Genomic DNA, 18,188 nt, shown 5'->3' with positions numbered 1-18,188 from the left:
ATTTTGTTTTTATTTCAGATTTCCAAATCTGCAGATTTATTTTGATTTTCAAAGAAATCATTGTGGTAGGTGAATATCATTTTTTTTGTTCAATTACTTTTAAGTTTTCTGTCAGGGAAGAATAATTAGTCATCATAAGGTGTAGTTTGTTGATATCAGCTAAAATCAGCATCGTTACAAATCTCTGAAGAATGTCACCCTGGTCACAGTCTGCAGTTGGTTATTTTAACAAAGGCAATTATCTAACAACAGAGATGAAACCTGAACAACAAAGAATTATTGACTCAAAGGTTTGATCAGTAATATGGGTGGATGGAAGAACACCTGGTTGGTATTTCTTCATTTGGTAGGAAATCGATGTGGGAATATACTTCAGGCTTTGTGACTGATGCACAGTGCTTACTATTAAAGCATCTAAAAGCTCTGATTGGAAGATGGTGGGGGTTATATTCTGGAAGAATGAGATCAATGGACCAAACAGCCTTTATAATCTGAAGCTATTTTATGACAGTGAAATAGTTATGGATTGAAATCTAAAGGTAAAAATATTTTCTTTGAAGGCTATTGCTTTGAAATGGTTTCAACACATTTTTACAGTACAGCAGTTGAAGATAAACTTATATTATCAACCAGCTCAGACTTTGAAAATGTTTGGTCTTTAGGCCAGATTCTCTCATGTGACATTTCATTCCTCTAATTTCATTTGCACATCAGTTCCCAAAATCTTCAAACAATGCAATCAAATTTTCAGAACTCATGCAGAAGAAAGTACAACTTGCATTTGTATAGAGCCTTGAATAGCCTCAAAATGTCCATTATTGTTTTATAACCAATGATGTGTCAACTTCCCACAATACACAAAGTGTGTTAGACTTTGTTCTACATAAATTGACAGTCAGTTAATTCTTTTTGTGATCTTGGTTGAGGGATAACTATTGGCCAGTGCAGGTAAACATTTAGGTCCACCTGAAAATTTTATTTTTACCTCTCATCTTAAAGATGGAACCTGTTACAATGTAGTTTCCCCCCAGTAATACACTAGAATGCTAGACTTCATTTCATAATGAAGCATCAAGTGGGACTTGAATCAATTACCTTTCAACTCAGATGCATAAATGTCACAATGAGTTGTTAATGTTAAAGACTAGAAGAAGGTATGTTGGGAAAAAAGGTAAAAAAAATATGATCATAAAACAAAACAGTCTCATTAGCACATAATGGATATATGAGATGCTTTACTTCACATTTCCCTGGGATATAAATATGAAATTTTTATTAAATTTTAATATCACAATTTAATTTATGCAAAACATTTTCTGAATTACATCTGCATAGAACTGCCACACTGTTTAGAAGGGCATTCATATATTCATTCTTGTATGTGTTGAAGTATTAAATGCTAAATAAATTATTGAAATTTTGTGGGTAAACACTTTTTTCACTCAAGGAGTTACTGCCATGAAGAGTTGTTTTACCTCAAAAGTGAATATCATTAAATATGATTTCCTTTTTTTGTTTTGGACTGGAGAATAGACACAGTTGGCTAAATTATGACACAATCCCTAGCCATGATCTATTACCCAGCATGACTGTGTGGGTCAAAAAGATTGTTCTACTTACACAGCAATTTATAATATTGTTAATAAGTCTCAGAGTATTCTGGATCAGAGCACAGTAACAATTGTTAAGCTGGGACAGCAATACCTCACATAGTCAGCAATAACATGAAAGATGAGTACATTGATTTTTCTGAGGGGCGGACAGGTCCTCACTTTAACCTCTCAAATTGTATGAAGAACTGCAGCCTTGATATGCCAGCCTATTTATGTGCTCATATCCCTCTATGGGACTACAACCTATCACTGCTCGATCGATAAATGAAACTGTCATGACTGAACTAAGCTGTTCAGTTCTCGGGTATCCATTATAGGAGGTAACGACACAAGTTAACTACTACAATTTAAATTGTTTACCTTTTGTATTTTTTGTAAACATTGAGTGATTCATTCTTCTTTGTTCAAATCAGTTCTGAAACAATTGGCTGATATGTATCCACTGAGTATTTGTGAATGAAAAAGATGACTATGAGATTATTTTGTACACCGTATCTGGCTTTCATTGCAAGGGTTGCTGTAAAATTTTAAACTTGGAAGTATTATTAATTAATTATGCCAAAGATTTTCTCTCAGGATTCAGCTGCATTGATATGGCTACATATTCACTGATAAAAAGGTATTGCATCAATTGTAACAAATGAATTGAAGCACAGAATGGTGACAACACAAAAGGTAGCCCATAACCATGCAGCTCTAATCCCTGCCCTTCCCCCCATATCCCTGCATTTCTTTCCTCATATCTCATATTTCCTTTTGATGCAGAATTGGACCATTTGGCCTATCAAGTCTATGCCTATTCTCAGAGTACACCTATCAAGCCCATTCACCCACATCTTCTTATAATCTATTCCCTCTCATATGCCTATCAACTCCCCACCTCCTCTCAATTCTCCAGCCATGCATCACAGTAGGGGCAACTTATAGCAGGCAATCAACCTCACAGCTTATTTTTGGGATGTGGGAGGAAACTAGAGCACCTACAGGAAATGCAGGCAGTCATAATGGACAAACTCCACACAGAGACTCCCCAGGTCAGTATCAATCTGGGTTTGCTGGAACGATGAGGCAGCAGCACTGATTGCTGTGCCACCCTGCCATCCTATGGTCACACTGATCTTTGTAATGCCGATCCAATTGCCTTTTGAAACTCATGACTAAATTGGCATCTATTAGTCTGTCAAGTGGTGTCAGATGATACCTTAAAAATTGTCAGAACATTAATAGTCTGTCGCCTTTGTTATTCATCATTTATATCAATGATTTGGATACGAATGTAGAAGGCTTGATCAATAAGTTTGCGGATGACACAAAATTAGGAGGTGTTGTTGATAGTGAAGAAGGTTATCATAGATTACAGGGGATCTTGATCAGTTAGGGAAGTGTAAGGTGATGCATTTTGGAAAGTCAAACTGGTGTAGGACTTAGACTATGAATGGTAGGGCACTAGGGAGTGTAATGGAACAGAGGGACCTAGGAGCATAAGTGCATAGTTTGTTGAAAGTGGCATCACAGGTGGACAGGGTAGTGAAAAAGGCGTTTAGCACATTGGCCTTCATCAGTCAAGGCAATGAGCATAGGAGTTGGGACATTATATTGCGGCTGTATAAGTCATTGGTCAGGCCACACTTGGAGAACTGTGTACAGTTTTGGTCACCCTGTTATAGGAAAGACATGGTTAAACTGGAAAGAGTGCGGACAAGATTTTCAAAGATGTCACCAGGACTAGAGGGCCTGAGTTATAGGGGGAGGTTGGCCTGGCTAAGTCTTTATTCCTTTGAATATAGGAGAATGAGGGGAGACCTTATAAAAATGTTTGAAATTATGAGAAGCATCGATAAGGTGGATGGCAACAGTCTTTCCCCCAGGGTAGCAGAGTCCAAAACTATGGGGCATAGATTTAGGGTGAGAGGGGAAAGATTTAAAAGGGACCTGAGGGGCAACTTTTTCATGCAGAGGATGGTGAGTCTATGGAATGAGCTGCCAGAGGAAGTGGTTGAGGCAGGTACAATAGTATCATCTAAGAAGCACTTGAAACGGTACATGCAGGGGTGGGGCTTGGAGGGATATGGGCCAAATGCAGGAAATTGGGACTAGCTGGGTGGGCACTGTGGTCAGCATGGATTCGTTGGGCCGAAGGGCCTGTATCCGTGCTGTATTGCTCTATGATTACTGAGAAACAAAGCTGAGGTTGTGAGAGCATGTTTTAGCTAACTTATGATCAAATGCAAGAAAGTCGTCACTCAAGATGAAAGTGAGCTGGATGATTAAAAAGAGCAACAATTACTTCAAGAACAGAATGCCTGCAATGTAGGTTTCCTTTAAAAGGATCACCCATGCATTAACTAATTAAACTAGAAAATATTAGAAAGAAACATAAGGAAACAATGGCTTAAGCAACATCCTTGGAAATAGTAAAATATTTAAGGTCTTGTGACTCTTACTGGTGGAAGTTGACCCACATTATGTCCTTAGGGTGGATAGAAGTGTTAAGTTAAATTACTGGAGCTGCACAATGCTATGGTTCTGGCACGATTTCTCTTCTTTGGCAAGAAAAATTCATTATTTTAGCAGACTTTATTAATATCTTCAAAGAATGATTCTCAGCTTAAAAGAATTCTGCCCAACCAAAATTATTTGAATTCCATTCTACATATTTTATCTGGGGTCCACAATGTTGCCTACCTAATGTAACCCCCAAGTCTATCCTACACACGTAACACTATTTCCAAATTAATTGCAAAGACACTTTAAAGTACCATATAAATTGACACCCAGCAGTTGGTCTATTACAAGTTATTTCACGTTCCTGGTGAGTTAACTTCTAAGCAATCAATCTGCTCAACATCAGAGAACATGGTAATTAGGACAAGGGACTGCAGTATTGCAATGGCCCAGATTGTGTGGTTATGATTTTGAGCCTGTCAGTGTTTGCCATCATCATGCTGTGAGACAGTTGGCAACATCTGGCATAGATACACGTTTAGTTACATGTGGAAATCCAGAAGCTCCTGTCAGAATTCCTTTGTTCTTCCCCACTGCTGCTACTTCACAGCCATCTCCAGTGTAACCAGTGAATTGACCAGAAATTGAGATACTTATAAAATATTGATAATGTAAAAGTTCTTAAAAATGAGTCATGCTTCCTTTCATGTCAAGATTTGTATTTGTATACCATGCAGAATTATAGCTTTGTAAACACACTGGCTCTAAAAACTAAATTTTTGTATGTGGAATGTAATTCCCTTAGGTAAAAATATTTCAAAAGATAATTGTTTTTGTAACTTACATTATTAAAAATGTTTTAAATTTCTTTTGCTATCTTTCAGCTTCTTTCTTAATCTTCTATGTAAAATTTTAAAATATAAGTTAAAAAGGCTGTGTTTTACTTGCTGGCTTGCTGCCTCTGAGAATTCTTCATCATAGTGTTGCTTAGCCAGGTGGATAACATCACAGTTGTTGAATGCCAAGAATCGCATTATGCCATCAACTAACAGCAACCAAAGTCAAAAAGGGGAACACATCAAAGGGAACATTAGATTTTCACAGGCAGCTTTCTTTAATGTTGGCAGAAGCACTAAGCTTCAACATGGTCTGCAAAATTCTGGCCATTGTTTGCCTATACAGAATGATGTTATAAAAAGTCGACTGAATCTAATTGGCTTAGCCATCTCAATGAGCCTTTACTCTGTTATTAGAAAATAAACTAGGCATAATGCTAAAATATATATAATATTTATCAACTCAACTCCTCTACATTGCAATATCAATGCTTTATGAGGAAACATGCTTTTATAGTTACGTGGGAATTGCACAAAATCTCCAACAGCGATTGGGCTTTCAGATGCACATAAAGAATGACCAAGCTTCGACCTCACACAGTTAATCTTTAGTTTTACAATGCATTCAGAATCATGATACCCTGCTAGCTTTGTAATCTGTTAAATTACTAATTTACACAAGCATTACCTCTTCTAAATAATATTTTTTTGCTGTGAAGAGAACAAAATACTGCTATAGTTGCTTCTCATCACAGTATATTTGACAGCTTCAATTAGTAAACATAATGAAGTAAATTAAAGTCAATTGAGCATAGCATTTTTTAATAATCATTTAATTACCACTAGCGCAAACAATTACAAGACAATTTACTTCAAGACACGCCAGCTTCTAATGGAGTACAGTAAAACACATTTTATTTACAAATATCATCATGCCTTATCATTATTAACCCCTAGGATGAGGCATGATTTCCTCATTAGGAGGTCCTCTGTAGTCAAACTTTTCATTAAGAGAATAAAAACAATTAATGAAGCAACAGAATTCTGAGCAATAAGTCTAAAATCAATGTTCTTTGGTTGTTGATAATAATAAGGTAGTGTGGTTTTGGATAAGAATGGAGCTTTGACCAAGTTATACTGTTGGATTTGCATTTGGAGAGGACTGCTGCACACAAATCTGGTGATCCTGATCTGTACAAGAAATCGAGGTATGACCTTCGGAAAGCTATCAGGGATGACAAGAGGCAATACAGACTCAAAATAGAGTCCCTGACCAGCCGTCAGTTATGGCAGGGCTTACATGCCATAACAGGCTACAAGACAAAGTCGGGCTGCATAGCTAACAACAGCGTATCCCTTCCGGATGAACTTAACGCATTCTACGTGCATTTTGAACAGAAGGGAAGTGGATTGTCACCATCCACCCTGACAGCCACCAATGAAGCTGAACCTGTGATCACAGTGGAGGACGTAAGATCAGTCTTCCGGAGAGTGAACACGAGGGAAGCACCTGACCCAGATGGTGTCCCTGGCCGTGTGCTCAGATCTTGTGCTGACCAGCTGGCAGAAGTATTTGCAGACATATTTAACCTCTCCCTGCTTCAAGCTCAGGTTCCCTCCTGTTTTAAGAAGACTACCATCATCATGGTACCGAAGAAAAGCAAGGTAACATGTCTCAATGACTACCGACCAGTGGCTCTGACATCCACCACCATGAAGTGCTTTGAGAGGTTGGTCATGGCTCGCATCAACTCCAGTCTACCAGACAACCTGGACGCATTGCAATTCGCCTATTGCCGAAACAGGTCTACAGTGGATACCATCTCCCTGGCCCTACACTCAGCTCTGGAGCATCTGGACAGTAAAGACACCTATGTTAGACTATTGTTTATTGACTACAGCTCTGCCTTCAATACAATAATCCCAAGTAAGCTTATCACCAAACTCCAAGACCTAGGACTCAACACCTCCCTCTGTAACTGGATCCTTGACTTTCTAACAAACAGACCGCAATCAGTGAGGATAGGCAGCAATACCTCCGGCACGATTATTCTCAACACTAGTGCCCCACAAGGCTGCGTCCTCAGCCCTCTACTCTACTCCCTATACACTCATGACTGTGTGGCCAGATTCTGCTCTAACTCCATCTCCAAGTTTGCAGATGATACCACCGTTGTAGGTCGTATCTCAAACAGCGATGAGTCGGAGTACAGGAAGGAGATAGAGAGCTTGGTGGAATGATGTCATGACAACAACCTTTCCCTCAATGTCAACAAAACAAAAGAGCTGGTCATTGACTTCAGGAAAGGGGGTGGTGTACATGCACCTGTCTACATCAATGGTGCTGAGGTTGAGAGCTTCAAGTTCCTGGGAGTGAACATCACCAGTAGCCTGTCCTGGTCAAATCACGTAGAAGCCACAGCCAAGAAAGCTCACCAGCACCTCTACTTCCTCAGGAGGCTAAAGAAATTTGGTTTGTCCCCTTTGACTCTCACCTGGTACAGTAACTGTAACATCTCTGACCGTAAGTCTTTGCAGAGAATTGCGAGTACAGCGAAAAAGATCATTGGAGTACCTCTTCCCTCCATCTCGGATATTTACAATACATGATGCATATGTAAGGTTTATAGAATTATAGACGACCCTTCTCATCCCTCCCATGATCTATTTGTCCCACTGCCATCTGGCACGCGGTACCGGAGCATTCAGGCCAGAACTACTAGATTGCACAACAGTTTATTCCCCCAGACTGTCAGGCTCCTGAATACCCTGGTAGACAAATGCCGTGTCAAAAGCTCTGGTTTGCACAACAGCGTATAAGAACTTTGCCTGCTGCTGAACATGTTTATACAATGAGTACAACACACTGAGCTTGTATTTCTCTTGTCCAACTCGGTTTTGCACTAACTCTGCACTAAACTTGTAGTTTGTATATACTGTTTTTTTGCACTGTTTGTACTTGCACTATTTTTTTTTGATTTTCTGTTTTTTGTTTGTGTTTATTGTATGTCTTCTGTTCTATGTATGTCCTCTGTTGTGTGAGTCTGGGGGAAACGATATTTCGTTCTGCCATGTGTTTTTATAGCATGGATGAATGACAATAAAGTAACTTGAACTGGAACTTGAACCAACTTTTACAGATGCACCATAGAAAGCATCCTATCTGGATGTATCACGGCTTGGTACGGCAACTGCTCTGCCCAGGACCGCAAGAAACTGCAGAGAGTTGTGGACACAGCCCAGTGCATTACGGACACCAGGCTCCCCTCCTTGGACTCTGTCTTTACCTCTCGTTGTCTTGGTGAAGCAGCCAGCATAATCAAAGACCCCACCCACCCGGGACATTCTCTCTTCTCTCCTCTTGCCTCGGGTAGAAGATACAGGAGCCTGAAGGCAAATACCACCAGACTTAAGGCCAGCTTCTACCCCACTGTGATAAGACTATGAACAGTTCCCTCATACAATAAGATGGACTATGACCTCACGATCTACCTTGTTGTGACCTCGCACCTTATTGCATTGCACTTTCTCTGTAGCTGTGACACTTTACTCTGTACTGTTATTATCTTTACCTGTACTACATCAATGCACTCTGTACTGACTCAATGTAACTGCACTGTGTAATGAATTGACCTGTACGATCGGTTTGTAAGACAAGCTTTTCACTGTACCTCGGTACAACTGACAATAATAAACCAATACCAATACCAATTGTGCTGGAGATGCCACCAAAAGACCAACAGAACGTTCAATGTTTTGATGAGAAAAGGAGATTAGGATGAAGCATTTTGTACAGTTTTAAGGATTGCTCAACAATGAATGCTGTTGAATAGCAACTAATGCAAAACTATTGTGATGTGCAACTGTCTTTCAATTAATTCCACTTCTTTCTGCAAAATTTGATTTGAGCTACTGCATTGTTTACATCAAAGAGAAACTGAAACTACTTTGATGGTGGGGCAAACTGATATAACAGGATTATAAAACTCAAAATTTGTTATTGGCAATGCTTATTGAAAGTTACATTTTTGGAAATGGCTTTAAATTCAACTCTCGTATTTCTGAACTAATAGAGTTCAGATTTGTCTGAAGTACTAGGACTACAGCTTAATCAGAATAAGATAATGCTCCCTGGTCATGTCACAAATGTGGATGCATATACTCTCACTTTCCCAGCCACTTAATAGGCAATATCATATGGAGGATATACAATAATGACTTATGTTCCATGCTTCAGAACTGGATCTTAGATGAGACAGAAACCACAGCAATACAATTGGTCAGAGCTCCTGGTCCAGAGACAGAAAGATTCTGCTACTTAGGGGTCCTGAACTGGATTAAACATTTAGGCAGTGTGTTGTCCGAAGTTCATTGGGCATGTGAAGTGAGTAAACAAGATTAATGCTGCATTTACACCAATAAGAGGATGGGCATAAATTATGAGGAAATGAAGGCCCAGAAATTTGATGGAGAATCTTGATGGATTCATCTTAGGCTGTTGGGATTGGACAGTGCCGAATCTTTCCACGTTTCAGTGCCCTATGGCTACTTGCTATCCAGCATCAGAGAAAAAAGAATAATGGATTTTGAAGTGAAGTGTTTGAAAGCTACAGAAATTTGTGGAGTGGCAGCACAGGGTCAGTCACTAATAAGACCACAGAGAAAAACTGACAACAGATTATGACAGTGTGCTGATTATTGTAAAGATAGTACTTTTGGTTTTGATATCTGCTCTCCAGTGAAGGAATTAAGTACTTACAACCCATACAGGTTACTGGGTATGTGTTTAGTTAAGCAGGAGTGGAGAAACTGCAGCCAGCTATCCTTCACTTAATGCTGTGCCTGAACACCACACAGTATATTGTCATTTTGCTTCAGTCGACAGCATTCTTGATATTGAGTCAAAAAGTTGTGGGTAGCACATGACCTAGGCTGACAATAAAAATGTGACTGCAGACCCTGTCTGTCATTAGTGATGATGTCAGCTTTTCTTGCACCTTGGCAACTTTGATCTGCGCCAGGAATGCAAATTCAGCAGACGTACTGCACTATTAGTGAGTTTGCTGATTTATACATCCTTTACTAAATATAACTTCTGTACACAATCAAAATAACCCCTTTTAAAATCTTCAAAAATCATTGTTTAAGCAGTTTTCATGGGAGTCATTTTGATCTTGGACAATTGTGCAAAATGATATTCATCTCTGCTACACATTTCCATCATGATTTTCTTTTCTATGGACTTCTCCTCTTAAATCATTGTCCCAGGAATTTTAAATTTATTTTTCAGAAGATGATTATCTTTAATACTGCATGACTGTTAAAGGAGGCCAAACTTTAACAGGGGAGTTGTGGGGAGTTGGGTGGGAAACAAGGGGCAGTTTTCAGCAACTGTGGCAAAAGACAGGACCAGAGAATTTTTACTCCAGAATCTCATTAAAGATATCCAGCCAGCTTCTCATTCATTCCAGCAAAAATTTGTTGGAAAGCAGACTAAAGTTGCATGACCTATGAACCAATCATGAGTGAGTAAATGTTTGGGATCAATTGCAGGATCAGTTTTTAGAGGTATCTGGGATTGGGGTGAGGGTATCAAGATCCTGGAGGACTGGAGAAGAGGAAATGTTGTGCCTTTGTTCAAGAAGGGAAGTAGGGATAATCCAGGTGATTATAGGCCAGTGAGCCTTGCGTCAGTGGCAGGGAAGCTATTGGAGAGGATACTGAGGGATAGGATTTATGCACATTTGTAAAGGCATGGCCTGCTTAGGGATAGTCAGTATGGCTTTGTGCAGGGCAGGTCACATCTTACAAACATTGAGTTTTTTGAGCAGGTGACATAGGTGCTTGATGAGGGTAAGGTGGTGGACATTATCTACATGGACTGAATCCAAACTTCCAATTCATCCTGGATCCCATGCATCTTTATCTTCTGCATGAATCTACCACGAGGAACCTTGTCAAATGCAAGATTGTTTCTCGGATGGGTTATCAGGAGGTGGTGGGTAATGAGCATGGGCAATGAGGATGGGTACAGTGAGAAACCACAAACATTTACAGAATACAGAGAAATCATTTCATTCATTCTGTCTCTGTCAATCAAAAATAGAGCTCTAAACTAAGCATTGTACCAAGGAAAACCATCACAATCTAATTATGTGATCTTATAAATACAGTATAATTCTCCAATCCTGACAACTTCCTCAGATTGGACCTTGTCAAATTGGTGGAGTTGTGGAGAAATATAAAAGGTTACCAAAGAATACAGTGGGATATAGATCAGTGAGCCATCCACTAATGTAAACAGCATTTTATTCATTTACCCAAATAAACCTGTCATTATTTTCAACACTTCCATCAAATCTTTTCTCAGCCTTCTCTAGCCATGGAGAAGAGGCCTGGCTCTAACCTCTCTTCCATAGCATTGATTTGATTTAAAAAAGCTTTTGATATTATATCATACATAGAATTAAAAACATGATATTTGTGATTTATAAGATCATAACTACAAGTGGAAAGGCTATCTTGGGCCATCTAAATAAAGCTACAGTACAAGCAGGTGAATATCCATACCTCACACCAGGAAACTCAGTTTGCACTTTCACTCTTCTTTCTGGAAGCCTATTTTAAACAGAAATCATTTTTGGCATGAAGTAAATCTTCTTGACAGTGATTCATGATCTGCCTTCTAACATAACTTGAAGCAGTGCATTGACTTTCTCTAAACCATTTCATCTTTTTTTAACACCTCTGGTATGTTGGTACAGAAATTCAACTACAAAGGGTTGGTGCTACCCCTCACATGTCAACTTCTAGACAATCCCTCCCTCCCCCTTCCCCACTTAAGACTTAATTAAAGCCACATTTTGTAACCTACATTCCCTATCTCCAGCCCACCAGACCTGATTCTGAACCCAGACTTGATGTGGTGTTAGTAGTGAGGAAAAAAGATCTAAGATACAAGAAGAAATCGATGGACTGGTTAGATGAGCATAAAAGTGTCACTTGGAATTCAATCTGGTGAAGTGTGAAGTCATGTATTTGGCAAGGCAATACATGATAAATTGTAGGATACTAAACAATATAAAGGAACTGAGGGATCTTGGAGTGCACCTCCACAGAACCCTTAAGGTAATGTGACAAGTAGATAAGGTATTTACAGAGGCATGTGGAATTCCTGACTGTTTTAGAAAACCAGTGGAGTATAAAACACTAATTGGATCACAGCTAGAATACTGTGTACAGTTATGCATCATAGAAGGAGAGTGATAACATGAAACAGGGTGCAGAAATTTATGAAGAAGTTGTCAGGACTGGAGAATTATATTTATGAGATCACATGATTAGATTGTGATGGGTTTCCTTGGTACAATGCATTGTTTAGAGCTCTATTTTTGATTGACAGAAACAGAATGAATGAAATGATTTCTCTGAATGGCACAGTAGTTTGCTGCCCTAGGCCCATAACCAAAAGATTGATTGGTGGGCTTCAGCATGCTATTAAAGCCTTTAAAGGTGTGGATATATTCTGGGCAAATCCCTCTCAGTTATCTCCTTTAAGAATTTACATACTAGGAATATTTCTGGACCAAACAGAGACATCTTGCAATACAGAAATGAGAAATGGACTTCAAGTTATGTGTTCAATAACTGTGCTTGTGAAAAAAGGTTCAAAGAAAAAGAAGCTTGGTTTGAGGCTGCTTCACAAGCACAGTCATTTCAGAAGTCACTCTGTCTGCAGAAAGAAAATGGTCAGCAAAAGAAAGGAAGAAAAATTAAGATTCAGTTCATGAACAACATCATATAGCTCAATCCCTGTTGTGTTTTGGAGCAGTTGACAAAAAATATTGCACCAGTTTGTAATGTCTCTTCTTTATAGAAAAATAGCAGCTTAAAAACGCTACATCAACTATATGGCCAGCCCAAGGCAGTCAATGAACTAACAACCACTGTCAGAGAAAAACCAATGAAATTATGCAATAAAATATGCCATGGATCTACTGTTGGGAGGAAAAGGCAATTACTGAAATACTGAGTTCGAGTTTTACAGACCGATGCTAACTATATTTGTATTTCAAATGATCTATAGTCATACGTTGCTTCTGCTTCATTACTTATTGTACTTGCTTAGTCATTCTACTTTTCAGATATTATAAATATGAATTGCAACAAAAATTTTCAACTTTGCCAGCACAGCTGTCTGAAAATCAAATTTGAAAGCCATGAGGCCTTTGGCTTCAAGAGCAGCTTTCACACAGTCTTCCAAGAGTTTCGACATGGATGCAATTAGTGCTATGTCTTAGGATATAGTCAGATAGAAAACCTACGGTAATCACACAGTGCTTTCATCTGACACTTCAGGATCATAACAAAAGAAACAGGGACCAGTATAATTCATACTCCTGGTTGTACCAAGATGTGTTTACCACTTTCTTTCTTTAATGATATTGATGTCCAACTGCATTTCTGCCTTTTATTCCCATTCATTATCTCCTCACTCATTCATGTTGCCCTGGGAGTTTGTCAGACAAGTTATGAACTATTCAAGAACTAGGATCATTATTTTTCCATTTTGATTGCCTGGAAGGAGGTGCAGGCTGGGTTAGCTGAAATGCAATTTGCTTGTTGGCCCCTGTGTAGCCATGATGCACCAGGAAACAAGACACAAGCCAAAATGAAATTTGATACACATTTGTGATGAGATCTGAGTGCCAATCAATACTCCTCAATTTATCACTGCAGAAATGTATTATCATATTGCAGATAAAAGAGCTGCTGTATTGCTTGGTAGAGGAAAAGCACTGACAAAGGTATCCCAGACTCAATACCTGGTCAGCTGATTTCAGTTGTGTTAGCAATTCAGGTGATGTGACCAGAGGAGAAAGTAAGTTCTTATTTCAGATTGACTGTTGCTGAAAAAGAATGCATAGCGATCAGTTTACGTCACAAATGGGCCCGATAATCTCACCCACCACAACACTCCATTAATTCTTGTTGCGGTCACTCTTTAACGAATGACCATCTTCTTAAAACTAAAAAGCTGTTGTAATCATGTGAAATTGTACTAAGAAAGAAGAGAGCAGGTACATTTTTTTGATTCAAATTCTTCAACAATTCTATTTTCAGTTGTCAAATAAGTTCACTATTGTTGATTAAAACACAGGTCAAAGTATGACCAGAAGCAGGTAATCTGTTAGTATTAGCACTAGCTTGATTGGAAAATTGTGAAAAAGGTGAAGGAGAATTTTTAATTGTGATATGGTATATGTACAAAATATGCAGCTATATCTGGACAAAGTTGCTTGAATGACATAAAACACTCCTATTTTCAAGAGACAGCCCCTCCACTGGCTCTAATGTTCTGTAACAGAGCATTTAACCAGCACCACAGGATCCAAGAGTTCTCTCTTCTGTTTTGCGTAACACTGAGGGCTGTGCCTGCCATACATTATTCAATTTCCTTCATCCAGGCAGTCTCTACGCTCATTTTAGGCATTCTACACTTTGCAGTCTCAACTGACATCATGGCATATCATCCTTTCTCATAGTTTTTTATTTGGAGATCTTGTAAATTTTGTCTCCCTTGACTAGGAAGTGCATTTTTCCATTCAGAGACTGTAACGTATTTTCAGAAATGAGGAATAAGGCATCATTTCAGTGGAAGGTGCTATGAACAGAAATAGGAACTTGTTAGCCATTTTAACAAGAGAGTATAGATTCATGTATTGGGGAAGATTTTTCATAGGGATCAGTTCTGAAGCTTGACATCATGAAAGATTTCTATCCAAAGCATGGACCTCTCTTTTCTTTTTCAGATGTCACTGTAAATGCTGTGTAACTCTATTTCACATTTTTTGCATTCATTCTTATATCCTTTTATTTTAATCATTGCATTATACATCCACATTGACAGCTTCTGTTAAGTCATCCCCTTTGAGTTCTGATGTAATGACACTCACTAGAATTTCCTTTCACTGATTTTAACAGAAGCAAGAATTTGATGGGTTACATAAAAGATGATTGCTGCACCACCTCCAATTCTGCCCTTTCACCATTATGTCCATTTTGGGATAGAGATCCAAGGCCCATGCTCAACATCAGGATTAATAGTTAAGACTGGGGAAGGGGTTAGAATTAAAACATTTGGATTTAGCCCTAGTGTTCAGGATTTCATGTTAGGTGAAGGATTGTGTCATTGGTGTGATATTGGCACCACTACTAGGGAAGAGAATTGGGATGGGCTTCACTGAATTGTGCTGGGTGGGACCAGTATCTTAGTGAATTACATTAATGGAGTTTTTGACAGGGCTTTCAACTAAATAAGAAGACGGGAGATCTCCATGAATTGCCTGTTTAATATATCAAAAGGAAATGAGAGAGTGATGGCACAGGATAGTGAGGGGGAATTTGACAAGCAAAGAAGAAGAAAATGTAAATACAAATACGTAGCACAGACCAAATCCAGAGTTAGTATGAACTATAAATAATCAAAGCTTAATGGCTTTTATTTGAATGCACTTAGCATTTGCAGTGAGGCGGATCAGCTGACAACACAGGGAACAACATATGAGCATCATCTAATAACTATTACGGAGACATGGCTGATCGGGATTCCCTTCAAGAGAGGCTAGAGAGTTTAGGTCTGTATTCCTTGAAGTTCAGAGGAATGAAGGGTGACCTTTTTCAAATATACAAGATCCTAAAGGGGCTTCACAGAACAGATGTTGAGGTGTTCTCACTAATGGGAGAGCCACGAACAAGAAGACTACGCTACAAAATAAGAGGCCAGTCATTTAAAACTGAGGTGCAGTGCAAAGAAGTTTCTTCTCTCAGAGGGCAGTGAATCTCTGGAACTCTCAAGTTGAGAGTTCAAGAGATTCATTAAGTTCAGGTTGAGACAGATAAATATTTGAAAGATCAAGAAACTGGCACAGAAGAGGAGCTGACGCCACCATGGATTAGCAATGATCAGACTGAATAGCGGGACAGGCTTTAGAGGCCTGGTGGACTACTTCTGTTATTTATTTGTGTTCTTATGTACATTTATTATTTAATTAATAATTGAAGGAAAGACTTTTAATTATTATCCAGATTTATGTATGATCAAGGATTAACAAAGTCTTTTTTACACGCAAATGTTATTCCTTTGTAAGCCATCTTGCCTAGTGTTGGTTTATTTCGTTTTAACCAAAATCTTTTTTTTCCACTCGGAGACAAAAGAGAGAAAGCCCACCACCCTGAACATTCTGAGACACTAATCCTGCTCTATTATGCCACAGCCATCACCGACTTCATCAAGACCTCCGTGGACGAGTATGTGCCATCAAGAAAATACTGAGTTTTCCCAAACCAGAAGCCCTGGATGAACAAGGAGATTCGCAGTCTGCTGAGGACTAGATCTGTGCCGTTCAAGATTGGCGATCCAGAACCCTGCAAGAAGTCCAGGTACGACCTACGGAAGGCCATTGTGAGAGTGAAAAGGCAATTCCATGTGAAGTTAGGGACACAATCGAACCTTGACAGCTCTGGCAGGGTTTGCATGCCATTACTTCCTATAGGGTGAAACCTAACAGCATAGATGGCAGTGATGCTTCACTCCCTGATGAGCTCAACGCCTGTTATGCACACTTTTAAAGGGAGAATAACATGATACCTGTGCAAATCCCCACAGCATCTGGCAACCCTGTGATCCCTGTCTCGGAAGTCGACGTCAGAACATCTTTCAAGAGGGTGAACCCTCGCAAGCCGTCAGGGCCCAACGGTGTACTTGGCAGGGTACTGAAAATCTGTGTTGACCAACTAGCTGGAGAGTTCAAGGACATCTTCAACCTCTCACTGCTGCAGTCTGAGGTTCCCACCTACTTCAAAAGGGCGTCAATCATAACGGTGCCCAAGAAGAGCAGAGTGAGCTGCCCCAATGACTATTGCCTGGTAGCACTCACATCTACTGTGATAAAGTGCTTTGACAGGTTGGTCATGGCTAGAATTAACTCCTGCCTGAGAAAGGACCTGGATCCGCTGCAATTTGCCTACTGCCACGATAGATCTACAGCAGACGCAATCTCACTGGATCTCCACTCAGCTTTGGAGCACCGAGACAACAGCAAAACATATGTCAGGCTGCTGTTTATCGATCACAGCTCAGCGTTTAACACCATCATCCCTTCAGTACTAATCAACAAGCTTCAAAACCTGGGCCTCTGTACTTCCCTCTGCAACTGGATCCTTGACTCCATTAGCGGGAGACCAGTCAGTGCAGATTGGTAGGGACATCTCCTCACTGACAATCAATACAGGTGCACCTCAAGGATGCGTGCTTAACCACTGCTCAACTCTCTCTACACTCATGACTGCTTGGCTCGGCACAGCTCATACGCTATCTATAAATTCATTGATGACACCACTGTTGTTGGCAGAATCTCAGATTGCAATAAGGAGGCGTATAGCAGTGAGATAGATCGGCTGATTGAGTGGTGTCGCAACAACAACCTCGCACTCAACGTCAGCAAGACCAAGGAATTGATTGTGGACTTCAGGAAGGGGAAGTCAGGAGAACACACACCAGTCTTCATTGCGGGGTCAGCGGTGGGAAGGGTGAGCAGCTTTCAGTTCCTGGGCGTCAACATCTCAGAGGATCTATCTTTGCCCCAACACGTTGGTGCAATCATGAAGAAGGCATGCCAGCAGCTCTACTTCATTAGAAGTTTGAGGAGATTTGGTATGTCACCAGAGACACTTGCAAATTTCAACAGATGTATTTTGGAGAGCATTCTGACTGGTTGCACCACTGCCTAGTATGGAGGCTCCAATGCACAGGATCGCAAGAGGCTGCAGAGGATTGTAGACTCAGCCATCTCCATCACGGAAACTCAAGAGGCAGCGCTTCAAGAAGGCGGCATCCATCATTAAGCCCACACAATCCGGGTCATGCCCTCTTCATGTTACTACTATTGGGGAAGAGGTACAGGAGCCTGAAGACCCACACTTAATGTTTCAGGAACAGATTCTTCCCCTTCGCCATCAGATTTCTGAACGGTCCATAAACCCATGAACACTACCTCGTTATTCCTCTTTTGCACTATTTATCTATTTTTGCAACTTATAGTAATTTTTATGTCTTGCACTGTGCTGCTGCCGCAAAACAACATATTTCACGGCATATGTCAGTGACAATAAACCTGATTCTGATTCAGTTCCACTGCCAAGAGTTTCATGTCTTTTTCAAATGTGCATGACCCAGGTTGGTCCCAGGTGCTGAAAGGTCACTTTACTCACAGGCTTAACCCCTCAGTCTTTT

General features: G+C 39.8%; 1 protein-coding gene across 9 annotated transcripts in view; it reads right to left on the bottom strand.

Annotated features, from left to right (window-relative positions):
- Positions 1-18,188, bottom strand: part of tenm1 (teneurin transmembrane protein 1) — a 1,611,625-nt gene that overhangs the window by 337,921 nt on the left and 1,255,516 nt on the right. The window contains exon 2 of one of the 9 annotated variants that reach the window (XM_052021046.1): positions 11,465-11,512. The exons of the other annotated variants lie outside the window; for them this stretch is intronic. The gene's annotated coding sequence lies outside the window, so the exon portion shown is untranslated. The remainder of the gene's footprint in view (positions 1-11,464; positions 11,513-18,188) is intronic. 9 annotated transcript variants of the gene reach the window in all.

This window comes from Pristis pectinata, chromosome 8 (assembly GCF_009764475.1).
Source record: "Pristis pectinata isolate sPriPec2 chromosome 8, sPriPec2.1.pri, whole genome shotgun sequence".
Taxonomy (NCBI): Eukaryota; Metazoa; Chordata; class Chondrichthyes; order Rhinopristiformes; family Pristidae; genus Pristis; species Pristis pectinata.
The sequence above is the reverse complement of the archived record's forward strand: the minus strand, read 5'-3'. Positions and strand labels throughout refer to the sequence as shown.